General features: G+C 48.6%; 1 protein-coding gene across 1 annotated transcript in view; it reads left to right on the top strand.

The window, feature by feature from the left end:
• LOC147421253 (S3 self-incompatibility locus-linked pollen protein) overlaps positions 1–14,074 on the top strand; it is a 94,405-nt gene that overhangs the window by 45,081 nt on the left and 35,250 nt on the right. The gene's annotated exons all lie outside the window — the stretch shown is intronic.

Below are 14,074 nucleotides of genomic sequence, written 5' to 3' on the forward strand. Positions count from 1 at the left end.
TTTATGGTTTGTCATGGCAAATTTTTGGTCTGTATAAACCCTTCTTTGGTTGCTTTATCTGGATCAGATTGTCTCTAGGTAGCACTCAGGCTCTTGTGGCATATGGATTACTTGATGTCCAGAGTTATCTTGTAGCATTTTGCAGCCCGTTTCTGGGCCTTGTCATGCACTCGGCAGGTGACAGTCTTTAATTGAGCATCATTGTTTTTGGCAGCCTCAAAAGGGTTTAGGCTTTTTCAGACAAGTGCCTACCAGTTGCTGCACGAGACACAGAGGCCTGAAGTGTATGGATTAGGCTCTAGCTCTCAAGGCCAGATGCAGAATGAGCCTCTCAATATTCGAGAACTATGAGACAGAGGCTGGATCATCTGTGCAGTCACAATATTCATCCCTATCAGAGACAATCTTTTAGTATTCCAGCCTAGGAGAAAGACCTTATGGGTGGTGAGATCTTTCACTAACCCCATACCACCCCCTTTTGTATACATGACTTTGCTGATATCTATGATCATCATGTTTCAGAGGGCATAGACCACATGGACCCTTCTGCACCTTTGGGGCATTCACAAACACAGCTCTCCTCCCTACTGGAATCTGCTGCCATCAGCAGCTTCCCTTTTCACATGCTTACTGGCACAAGGCTGCTGCTGGGAGCGTTCCCCAGAACTCGTGTTATGAGAGTGAGTGTTGGGATCTCGATAGACACCTTTGGACAGAGGTGATGAGGGGAGTTTAGAAAGAAAGAAAGATAGGAAAAGAAGAGAAGTTTTAAACTCTTACGAACAATCCCAAGAGGGAAATAAAATGAAACTAAAAGAATTATTCAATTACTTCTGCAAGAATGGCTCAAAAAACCTATGAGACTGTCACAAGATGATGGCATGGTAGTAGCCCTTCACACTGGCACGATCAGCGCAAAGGGAACAGCAACATGACTCCCAGATTGAGTTCAGCCACCCGAGATTTCCGTCGTGCATCACATCATGATATGCGGATTGGATGGATGAATGATGATGTGGCAATGTACGGATGCTGGCGTTAGTAATTGATGTGGAGCTTCCCACGTTGGATACTTTTTTGGAGGCAAACACTCTCTGAAGAGCAACTCCACCTCTTCTGTGTTGTCTCCAAGTGATCAAGTGTGAATTGTTTCCGTCTGTTTCCAGGGTGCTGAACGCAGTTACAGTGGTATTGGAGTTCAGCAGGTTGCTTTTCTACCAAGAAAACCCGTCCTCCTAAAGATTTGCAACTGGGATAATTATGGATTCTGAAGAATATGCAAAGTTTCTTGTCAATGAATTACAGGGTTTTCTTATGAAGCAACTTTACCGCACTTGCAGAATCTTCAACAGTTATGTGAATTCTCAACCCATTCCACCACAAATTCCACTTGGTAGTTCCAGGGTTCTCCACAATCATGTGAATTCTCAAGTCATTCAACCTGTTTCCCCACCAAACCCACTTGGTAATTCTAGGGATTCTACGCAAAATTTGGGGGAGTTCTCTATTCTACTTGGGGGTGTTTCCCACCATACAGTAGCAGGACCTCCTCTTGTACCACTGTTACTGTTGGATTTGCCCCCACATCTTCAAATCAATGCGGATGTTGGCAAATTCAAGATTATTTATCAATGGATGGAAGAAATTAAACTTATAGAGTCACCTCATGTGTTGCAACTTGATTAGAGAACCTTCGGTGACTTTTGTCAAATTAGGATCTATGGAGCAAGGATCTAGAGCACTGCTAGATTCTCAAGGGTGTAATAGGCTTGGACACCCAAGTGAATAATCAATAGCAACACATGAATGGAAATTGCAATGAACTGAATTGAGAGAGAGAGAGAGAGAGAGAGAGAGAGAGAGAGAGAGAGAGAGAGAGAGAGAGAGAGAGAGAGAGAGAGAGAGAGAGAGAGAGAGAGAGAGAGAGAGAGAGAGAGAGAGAGAGAGAGAGAGAGAGAGAGAGAGAGAGAGAGAGAGAGAGATGAAATGAAATGTTATATTAACGTCTTCAAAAGGCCATAGTGACCTATGAGACCCGAAAGTTACAAAGTGGTGGATCTGATACAAAGTCAGAGTAACAAAATAACCTAACAATAGTACAAAACAAAGATATATACTATGGGGTCTAAGTTGGTCGATGTGAGCCAAGCAAAAAAACTAAGCAAAGAATGGGCGGCTTGTTGGGATAGCTGAATCACAAGAGATCTAGCATCGGTCGTTGGCGAATCTCATCAATTTCCTCCATGGTTAGTAGTCTGACCGGGCGTCGTGCATGCCTGGCTAGTGTGCTTTGAATTTTGTGTCGTATCCTCCGTCGATGTTGTGTAGTCTTCGCAGTCGCGGGCGCCTGGATTTCCCCAGTTCAATCGCTCGGTCAATCAGTGTGCCTCTGGTGTGAGACGAGGGGGAGCTCTGCTGTGGGAGTGGCTCTTGCGACTGTCCCGTGTCTGCTCTGAAGAAGTCTGTGATGTGTCTTTGAGACTGGCTAGCCTCGCCATTCATCAGGCTATCTCTGTGTCTGCGCAACTCGAGCAAGAACAAACCGAGACATCTCTGATCTTCGTATCCCATGACTCTTGAGAGTGGTCCAAAACCCTCTGAACAGGCAATGGAAGCGGCCTCGTATCTCGTAGCAGACGGGGCAGCGGCATGTATAGTGTAGCTCTGTCTCAGGTTCCATGTTACACAAGGGGCATGTCCTGTTATCTGCTGGTACTCCGCTGTATGTCCCAGTCTCAATCCGCAACTGGTGAGAAGATGTGCGTAACTGGCCAATAGCACATCGTATCCCATGAGACAAGTGGGTATCCATGTATCTGGGTCTCGTCACAAAAACCATCTTCCGTAAGGTGGAGAAGGTGGTCTCTGTAGAAATCCATCTTCGGGCCCAATTCCTGTGCTGGTTGTATCCATGTCCTCCTGGTGTCTAGCTGGGTTAGGTCTTGGCGGATGAGTTTGGTGATCTTTGACTGTGTAAGAGTGAGCGATGGTGCATCCAATGAGTAATGGAATGGTGGCAGCCTGTCAATGCTGAACCCATGTGCCTGAAACCATGATGTCATCTCCTCGTACCAGCATGTTGCATCTCCTTGTATGGCTAACTGTCGAGAGGATTCAAGTGCTATGCGAGCATATCTGTCTCTAGGAAGTTTCCATGTGCGGTTTATGAACGAGACTGATCTGGTGAGCGCCTCCACCACTAGTGGGGGGGCCGCTAGCTCTGCTCGGATAATGGCCCGTGGTACTGATGCCTTGGCTCTAATGAGCCGCAAGATCATAGAGACGAGAGGTTTATCCATGTTCCCCCATCCGTCTGTGCGACCCGGCCTCCCGTGGTGATCCATTGAAGGTCCCCATATCTCGGTTCCATAGAGCGAAGCCACCAAGGTGTCAAAGAGCCAGAGCTTCGTCCGGGGCTCCTGAAACTGAACCTGCGAACACATCCTCTCCAATCTACCCAATGCTGCGTGGGCTCTAGTAAGTCTGGTCTTAGCTGCTCTTCTGAGTGAGAATGCAGGTCCGCTAAAAACCACTCCAAGGTAAGTGTAAGCGTCTGTGTACTCCACAGTCTCCTGGCTGTATGTGAATGTAGGTGCTGACTTCCTGATCCACTGTGGGGTGGTATTAAACACCATAACCTTGGTTTTACCCAGGTTGACAGACAAACCACTTTCGTGGGCAAACGTATGCAAAGCATCCAATTGACGTTGCATTCCCTCTGAGGATTCGGAGATCAACACTATGTCATCAGCATATAACAAAAGTGGAATCCATGTCCTTGCCAATTGAGCACCTTTATCCCCATCGCTGTCAATGTAGTCAGAAACCTCATCCACATACATACCGAAAAGAGTAGGAGAGAGCAGGCAGCCCTGCTTCACCCCAATCGTGGAGTGAACGGGTGTGGAAAGTCCCTCCGGGGTGCGTACATGCCCTACTACTGATATGTACAATGCCATGGTCCCCCAAATGAGTTTTGTGGGTACTCCCATTTCCTGTAATCTGCGCATCAGTCTAACTTTGGGTACTGTGTCGAAAGCTTTGCGGAAGTCCACAAAGCTACAATAGATCCGTCTCCCATGAGATCTGCCGTCCTCGATGATGGCCCTGAGTGTCAGGATATGGTCAAGAGTAGAGAAGCCTCTCCTGAATCCTGCCTGCCCTGTTGCACGTATTCCTTCCCTCTCTGCCCATCTACTCAGCTGTTGCTCAAGAATGGATGCATACAATCGTGCCAGTGTGTGCCCAATCATAATAGTGCGATAATTCCCAGGCTCCATGGGGTCTCCTGATTTGAAGATAGGTACGATCGTAGATAGGCTCCAAGTGTCCGGTAGGCCCTCACACATGGCACGGTTAAACATAACTGCTAGAAGCTCTGCTAGTAGGTCTTTGGCATGCATGAAATGCTCAGCGACTAGGCCATCATGATCATATGCTCTCCCAGTCTTCATCCTGTCAATAGCTTTCTTCACCATCTCAGCGGTGAAAAAGACACGCTGGTGCGGCGGAAGTCAATCTGTGACTGTCTGTGAGTGACGTCCCCCAACAACACCTCCCTCTGAAGTCTGGCTCTAGTCTGGCGGCACTCCTCATCGTACCAGCTGTTCTGAGGCATGCTCCCTGATCGGCGGCTCTGCTTAGGTTGGGTGTGTGGGTATGCTTCTGTTGCTGCCTCATGTAATGTCTGTGTCAGTATAGTAGTTAGCTCCTCCAGAGGTCGCCCCGGGTTCTCAGTGCATAGGCATCTGTAGATTCCATCCATGTATACAGAATCCGTCTCCCGTGTGAATGTGTAGCGAGTGGGGGCTGCTACTCGTGGCCTGTGTGGTACACTGAACTGGAAGGAGATGGTCATCGACACTAGAGCATGATCCACCGCCACCCCGACCGGTCTGGGCCCAACTGTGAGATCTTGGATACTAGAGATGAGATTCGGCTGTGCCATGACATAGTCCACTGTGCTGGCTCCATGTCTGTGTGGGAAGCATGTAAAACCTCCCGCAGCAGAAAATCTTTGTAGGCCGTTCAAGATGGCCAATCCATGTGCAATGCCCATGTCTATCAGGTGTCGCCCATACATACATCGTGTGATAGTCTGGAAAGGCCTGTCTCTGCAACATCTAGCTCTCTTAGCATCTCCTCTGAAGTATCATAAAACACTGCCTGATGATGGGTAGTCCTAGCATTGAAGTCCCCTAGGATGATAATGTCACCATCCCTAGAGAACTCCCATATGTCACCATCCAAAATAGAGAAAGGGGACTGTCCTCTGGGTGATGCATAAACTGATGTACTCGGGGGAAAGTAGCAAATAGCTAGATAGAGGTATTTGCCTGTCTCTGCTTTCAATCTCACCCACATGTACCTAGCCTGCTCGTCCGTGTGGGCTATATGTATCAGTGGCTGCAGGTCCTCTCTAAATAACACTGCCACTCCCCCCGAGCCCCGTCCTCTGTGCTCTAAGCGTGTCTCCTGTCTGTAGGCTGTCTCCCACCTGCATCCAGTGATGTGAGGCATGGATTGCCCAGGGGCATGGTGTGTCTCAGAGTAAAAGATGATGTCTCTTCCAGTAAAGCTATCCTCAAAAGCTCCCACATCATGACACATAGATCCATTGCAGTTCTAGGCAGCTACTTTGAGTGTGGTCCCGTAAGTCTCGCACCGTCATGTGGAGCGTCGCTCTAGTATTACCACTTTTCCGTCTCGGTGAAAAGCGATCTTGCCTTTTCCCCTTGCCGCTCTAATCTCCGGCATTACTTCCTGCATATGAGCGATTTGCGAGAGGGTGAGATCATCCCCGAGAAAGATGCCAGTCTCTTTAAGAGTTGGTCTTGTCTTCAAGGACTTCTTCGCTTCCATGGAGGGAAAACGGAGGATGAGTGCTCTTTCTTTTGAGGTTTCTCCTTTGCTTCCATTTTTCTTTATGTTGCCCACTCTCCATGCCCTTGTGTGTGTCGGCTCATGAATCCCCATCAAGGCTGTGAGTTCTTTTACTTCTTCGTCCACATTGCCTTTGTCTTTAAGACCGCAAATTCTCACATGTAAAGCCCCTTCTCCTCTGCTCCTCCTCTAGTGTCTGATTAATGATGTTGTTGGGTGTGGACGTGGGCGCTATCTCCTTGCCTTTTCCTTTCTAGCCCACCTTGATCCATTTCTCGGCTTCGTCCGCCTTCGGTTGAGTTTTGGTAAGAACATCCACCCAAGAAGTCGTCATTTCTTTGTGCTACTCTTCTCCCTCTTTGATGGCCCGTACTTGCTCCTTGATCGTGTCGATTTCTTCGATTACTGAGGGTTGCAGTTCGCCCTCTTCCAATGTGTTTCTTGATCGTGCTTCGGCGAGATCTTTCTTGAGTGACGCGATCTCTTCCTCTTGGGTCGTCACTCGGTCTTCCAGCGTGCTTATCTTGCTCTCTTGGATCAGCACGCGCCCTTTGAGCATGTTTATTGTGCCCTAGAGATTGCGGTTCATCTTGGTAATGATCTCCATCATTTCCTCTTTGCATTTTTGAATGGCATCCTCTAGGGGGTCGGCTTTATTGTTCATCTTCCTCATGCTTGATCGCCGTCCGCAAGGGAGTCACTAGATGTACGTGTGCACCCACACTAGCGGCGGGCGCGGTGAGTGGGGGAGCGTGAGGCGGTATGGCCAGGGAGGGGCGGTGATAGTTACAGACAGGAGAGAGGGAGAGAGAGCCCGGGGGGGGGGGGGGGGGGGGGGGGGGGGGGAGGGGGGGGGGTATGGGAGAATGGGAGAGGGGGGGCGGGGGGTACAATATGGCTTTTTTAAAAATTATTATAAATAAATTAAAATGAAAAGAAATGAGATGAAATGTTATAGTAACGTCTTCAAAAGGCCATACTGACCTATGAGACCGGAAAGTTGCAAGGCGGTGGATGGTTTTAAAAAAAAAATTTAAAAAATTTAAAAAAATTAAAATAAAATAATTTTTTTTAAAGACTTTCTACGCGTAGTAGAGGGGGGGGGGGGGGGGGGGGGGGGGCTATGAGACTTTCCACGCATAAAAAAAGGGGGGACATGCTACACGTAGGGCTACGCTAAGACATGCTACGCGTAGGGGAAGCGGGGAGCGGGCAACAGATTCATCGCGCGAGCGGGGGGGGGAGGGGACTGCAGGCGGGGCAGCGGGAGCAGAGGCAGCACGAGGTGCAAGGTAGGGGGCTCAATGCGAGAGAGAGAGAGAGAGAGAGAGAGAGAGAGAGAGAGACGTGCTTGCTGCCCTGCCGCGACTTGCTTCTGCCCTTCTTGCGCGCGAAAGAGAATCTGCCCTGTTGCGCGCTTATGCCCTGCTGTCATGCGCGCCCCTGCAACTGCCTGTCTCCGTTGCCTGCGTCAACCCTAAAATTCGGTTGCAGCCGGCGCGTACCTGCTGCAGCCTGCGCGCACCCTAACTGAACTGTGCGAAAACTGAATACTGCGAAACCCTAACTGCGCGAAACCCTAACAGCCAGAAACCCTAATTGCGCGAAACCCTAACAATCCGAAACCCTAATTACCCGAAACCCTAACTACCCGAAACCCTAACTGTGCTCAGCGCGCATCTATCTACTGCATGCGAGAGAGAGAGAGAGAGAGAGAGAGAGAGAGAGAGAGAGAGAGAGAGAGAGAGAGAGAGAGAGAGAGAGAGAGAGAGTCCAAGCTTCACTTCGGGTCTTGCTTTTACCGTTTGGCAGTCTCGCCCATTCTTCACGGCGGCTTTGCCGGTCTCGAGTGCTACACACGGCGCTCCATCACCACTTGCTTGTCGTGTGGATTGCATTGGCGACCTATTGACACGCATTGACTCCAAATTACAACACTAGGAATTTGGCACGGGAGGGTAGGTAAGAAAAGTGATGGCACGGGAGAGTCTTCAAAGGGGAGAGCTCTCATATTACGCTTCCCCTCGTTGGAAGAGAAGAAGGAATTCTTGAGGAAGAGGCCTACTCTCAAAAAGACAGGTATTTTCCTCGGTGATGACCTGACTCTCTCACAGCTCGCACATATGAGAGAGGTAATGCGAGAGATTACAATGGCAAGGGACAAGGGAAAGATGGCCTTCTACGGAGATGGATGGGTGGTGATTTCAGAGCGGCGCACTGCATGACGGTGCGAGACCTATGGGACCACACTGAAGAGGGCTACCTGGGATTGTAATGGGTCTATGAGGTTGGACTGGGGTGCATTTGAGGACAGTTTCAAAGACAAGGATATTGTATTCTTCTCAGAGACTCATCAGGCCCCTGGACAGGTGATGCCACATGTGGTGGGATACAGATGGGAGACAACTCACAAAACAAATGCCAGATTTGAGCATGGGAGTAGAGGTTCAGGAGGAGCAGCAGTGCTATTCAGAGAGGAACTACAACCATTACTGCATATTATATGGAGAGATGATCATGCTAGATATATGTGGGTGAGACTGAGAGCTGACACAGATCGATTCCTATATATTGCCATATGTTACTTTCCTCCCAGTACATCAGTGTATGCTGCATCCAAAGGGCAGTCGTCTTTCTCTATACTAGATGATGACATATGGGAGTTTTCTAGGGAGGGTGATATCATTCTCCTAGGTGACTGCAATGCCCGAACGGGCAACTCGTAGACAATCTTCTACGACACTTCAAATGAGATGCTTAGAGAGCTGGATGTGGGTGAGTTGGGACTTGACAGATGCTCAGATGACAGAGAGCAGACGGAGATGGGAGATATCTCATGGAAATGACGACTACACATGGATTAGCCATACTTAATGGCTTACAGCGATTTCCTGGAGCAGCCGGTTTCACATGCTTTCCACACAGACATGGGGCCAGTACAGTGGATTATATTATGACACAACCGAGCTTTGTCCCCTGCATTCAGGATTTCACAGTGGGAGCCGAGAGAGAGAGAGAGAGAGAGAGAGAGAGAGAGAGAGAGAGAGAGAGAGAGAGAGAGAGAGAGAGAGAGAGAGAGAGAGAGGACCTGCATCTGCCCTTCCTGCGCGCGAAACAGCCTCTACCCTCTGCTGCGCGATTTTGCCTTGCTACCATGCGCAACCCTGCAACTGCCTGCCTGCGCGAACCTGCCTACCTGCGCGAACCCTAATTGTCGCCTGCAGCCTGCGTGTACCTGTTGCTGCCTGCGCGAAACCCTAATAGCCCGAAAACTGAACCGTGCGAAACCCTAACTGCGCGTAACCCTAACAGCCCAAAACCCTAACTGCCCGAAACCCTAACGGTGCGGAACCCTAACTGTGCTCTGCGCGCATCTATCTACGGCCTCCAAAAGAGAGAGAGAGAGAGAGAGAGAGAGAGAGAGAGAGAGAGAGAGAGAGAGAGAGAGAGTCCAAGCTTCACTTCGGGTCTTGCTTTTACCGTTTGCCAGTCTCGCCCACTCTTCATGGCGGTTGTGCGGGTCTCGAGTGCTACACACGGCGCTCCATCACCACTTGCCTGTCGCGTGGATTGCACTGGCGACCTGTTGACACGCATTGACTCCAAAGTACAACACTTGGCTCAGCATGCCTTGGTTGGCCGGATGATTGGACAGTCTCCACCTCGATCTTCTATACGTGATTGGTGTCAGACTGCATTGGGCACTACTCAGGGACGGATCTCGGAGCTTACATTCCTTGGCAGGGGCATATTCATGGTACGTCTTTCAGATCCCGCCACTGCCTCAGCTCTCCTGGCTCGCTCTCTGATACTCTCTGATCGCAGGATGATATACTTGACGATGTGGTATCCCGAGTTTTCCACTGAGGAGTTTGACAGTCGACACCTTATTCCCAGATTCCCTGTGATGCTCTCCTTCCCGGATATGCCTCTCCATTTTATTGATGAGCATCTCCTTCAGATGATTGCTGCTCATTTTGGCACGGTAGTTCCAGGATCCTGCATCTTCTCATATGGCCCACCTCGCATTTAGGTCTTGGTGTTTGGGGATACTTCATTACCAGATACAGTTACTGTGGCTTTGCGCGATCGAGACTACTCCTTCGAATGGTAGTCACTGGCCGCCCAGGATAGTGCTTACGCTGTCACGAGATGGGACACTTGGCGCGAGATTGCCCCACCCTGCCACGCCATGGACGGCAACAACAGCCGGCTCGTGGCAGTCATGCTCAGCCACGTGGTCAGCGTCAACGGCCGGTTCCTCCTTCTTCTAGTACAGGAGCATAAGATTGCCACTCTCTTTGGCAATATCATGCCCTCGGGCGCCCGCACTTTTTGGGAGCCTGCTCTGGGCCTTCATGGACAGAGTTGCGGTGTATGCATCTCAGTGGGGCCACGTTACTTGGCCTCAGTTCAGCAGCTGGCACCCTTGTCGCTGGCAGAGCAGTTTATGTTTCTATTCGGGATCGGGAATCTATCATTGGTTTTATGTCAGTCTATGCACCTACTACCCCTCGGGAGAGGGCTACTTTTTGGTCCTCCTTGGCTGCTGTTCTACCTGCTGTAGACTCTTGGGTTGTTGGAGGAGACTTCAACAACGTTGAGAGCGACTCTAATTGGCGAGCCATCACACCTCCAGTTCTATCATCCATTTCTCCCGATGAGCAGCCAACTTGGGATCGATTTCTTCTAGCTATTCAAGGTGTTGACGCCTGGCACATACCCTCTTTTGGTCACCACCCTGCTACACTTCATTACTCTTGGGGGTTTCAGAGACAGCAGGGGAAATTATTAGAGCGACTTGATCGTTTTTACATTGGCCCTTGGGCGCTCTAGGCGCATTTACTACTATATGGAGAGGGACCAGCCTATCAGATCAATTACCCATCTCATTGTTTATCTCCTTCACTAGATCCTCTGCATAGAGACGAGGCTGCCGCATCCCTGACAGTGTTCTCACCACTCAAGTATTGCAGCAGCAGATTCGTGACTTATGGTCCACGGATACTTCTTATTGTGGACCCCCTGGAGATTTTCTTGCTCATGGCATTACTCGGTCTAGTATTTACTATCGTGACCAGACTGCTATTATTCATCGTCAGTTGAGAGTAGGCGAGTCTGGTCTTCACATCCCTCTTGGTTCCACTCAGCGCTTGCTTGAGGAGTGGCCTCAAGATGCTTATCTCGTTGCTAGACAGACAGAGCTCACAGAAGAGATTCGTCGCGTACTGGAGGCTAGGTCTGAGTTCACTCATCATGCTTCAGTATCTCATTGGATAGCTAAAGCTGATCGAATGAATAAAGACTTCTTCTCTGCGCATAAAGAGCGCCCTCCAGGCACCACCCTTCGGACTTTGTGCGATGCTCAGGGGACACTACATATGCATCCTAATGTTATTCTTGATATGTCTGCAGATTATTTTGAGACATTGTTCACTGTTGATGTATGCACTACTGAGGTTCTACTTGCCCGGGAGAAGATCTGGCATCACACTCGACACCGTTGTACAGACACTATGGCAGAGATCTTGTTGGCACCCTTCACACTTGCAGAGCTCCATGCTGCTATAGAGAGTCTTGATCCATCCTCCTGTCCAGGAGAGGATGGCCTCACTAGAGCTTTCTTTTTGACATATTGGGATGTATTGCATATACCACTGCTTCGCGGTTGTCAGGACATCTATGCATCAGGATATATGCATCCGGATCTTTGTTCATGCCTCATATCTCTTATTCCGAAGGGGGGTGACACCACTCAGCTCCGACAGTGGAGACCTATTACCCTACTACCTTCGGTCTATAAGATATTAGAGTTACTGATCAGCCATCGCTTGCGGCCGTTCTTACCAGATATTATTCATACTTCTCAGACATGCTTTGTCATGGATCGATGCATCTTGGATAATATCTTCACTTTTTATGAGGCAGTAGAGTGGGCCAGATCATCTTCTGAACCTCTCGTTTTTTTCATCCTTGACTTCGAGAAAGCATACGATCGTGTTGAGTCGGACTTTCTCGAAGGATCTTTAGCCAGGATGGGTTTCCCTTCGAGATGGATCTCAGGCATTTCCGCTCTCTTTAGAACTGCCAACAGTGCTATTACTATTGGTGGCCGTGTCAGTCGCAGTTTTGAGCTTTCTCGATCTGTCCGTCAGGGATGTCCTTTAGCAGCATATCTGTATCTGTTTGTGGGAGAGACTATATCCGACTTTCTCCGTGCTCAGAGTCATGCATTTCGTGGCTTGGCCATGCCAGTACTGTCACAAAGTGATGACGTGGCTGACAGCAGAAACCCTAATTTGTGCCAGAAACCCTAAAATTCTTGCAAACCCTAATTTTTGCCAAAAACCCTAAATTCCGGAAATCGCGGAGGCGGATATATTTTTTTTTTTTTGTGGAAAATGATGAGCGACGCGAATTTTGCTTTTGCTTTTTTTTTTTATAAAAAAAAGAGAAAAGACTCTTTAAGAGAGAGAGAGAACTGATGCTTTTGATTTTGATGCTTTTGATTTTAAAAGCTTTTGGGGCTCTGCTTTTGGGCATCCCTTGTAACCTTTAAATTAGTGGTGAGGGCTTCACTTCTCAGAGCATCTAGACGCAGAGTCTGAGAGTGAAACCCTAACCGCTCTCTTGTACTTTGATGATTGATTAATATAAAAAGAAATACCGAAAGGGGCGCGAGTCTTTGGGGCCAATATCTCTAGGCACGGAACTCCGCCGGGCCAGTGCAAATCTATTGTGATCTGTGAATTGTTTTGAAGTGGTTATTTGGTGCTGTCGCGGTTGATTCTTGACTTGGAGTGTCCAAGTTTGTTACAGTGGTATCAGAGCACGTCCGATTTCTCTTCTACGGGAAATCCGATCCCCGATATTTTTTTTCCGCGGCACCTATGGCTTCAGGCAATGATTAGTCGACTCCCTCTGCATCTGGAGATGCGGGCTGGGATCACAATGAAGATTCAGACAGAGAGTATGGCCCGCCTCGGCCTACTCAGGCGGAGCAAAGAGAGATGGAGCGTCGTCAATTGATTGGTGATGCAACAAAGATGATGCTCAATTTTGCCAAGGATCCAAAGATGGCAAAATATATGAACCAGACCTCTTTGAAAGAGGTACAGAGGGAGTGGCAGAGAACCACAACACCACTCCCGAAACCCGCTCTCAAGAAACCTTCTGCCTCCAAGAAATATACGGAGAAGGAACTGGAGAACGTGGTTGATGCACGGATTGCTCAACTTTTCGACGTGCAAAAGAAAGGCAAAAAGCACGGCAAAAAGCAGAACAAAGGTACTGACTTCCCAGGATATTTGGGTCGTCAGTCGACATTCGACAAAGCAAAGAAACTGAAGAAGCGCGTCAAGTTTGAAGGCCTACCCAGTTCTTCTTTTTCTTCTGACAGTTCTTCTAGCTCTTCAAACTCGAGCGAAGAAGACAGGAAAAGCAAAAAGCGAAGCAAGAAACAACGCTTCGGAAAGGGCAAGAAAAAGGCAAGGAAATCTAGGTCTCGCCCAGTGAGTGACACTTCTACAGAGGACTCGTCTACAGACAGTTCAGACTCTGACAACGGAAACTTTTATGCAAACAAGAGGAATTTCTACAAAGCCAACCAGTATGACTTTCTCGAAGATAAAAGCAAGAAAGTCCGAGAGTTTAAGGAAGGTGGGCACTCGATCAAGTTTGATACTTTTCAGGATACTCAGATGCTTCGAAGGCTTTGTCTTTTATTCAGCAGTTTGACATCGCTTTCGCGGGAGGACGCTATTCAGAGCACTCCAAGATTCAGAGAGCTACCTCTTACCTTAAGGGGAATCCTCGTACTTGGTGGTCCACGCTTCTTTTAACAAGAGTGCGCCAGTTAAATGGCTGAAATTTAAGAAGCTTTTTATTTCTTCTTGGTTGACGTAAGAATATGAACGAGATGTACGAGCTGCTTGGAACCATCTTCCGATGACCAAGAAAGATACAATCAATGCTTATTATGAAAGATTCTGGAGCTCTTTTCTACCCGCCTCTTCATTCAAGAAGATCTCGTTCAGAGAACAGATTGAGCGGTTTACCTTGGGTCTACCTATAGAGATTCGAGATCACTGCTTGGAATAGAAGTCAGCTTCTATTCAGGAGTTGATGAGTCATGCAAAGCGGGGCTTTGCCATTCACTCTGGCAGTCTGACCTACCCCACAGATGAGGTCA

Source organism: Adiantum capillus-veneris, chromosome 28 (genome assembly GCF_014529385.1).
Source record: "Adiantum capillus-veneris isolate H3 chromosome 28, ASM1452938v2, whole genome shotgun sequence".
In the NCBI taxonomy this organism is placed as follows: domain Eukaryota; kingdom Viridiplantae; phylum Streptophyta; class Polypodiopsida; order Polypodiales; family Pteridaceae; genus Adiantum; species Adiantum capillus-veneris.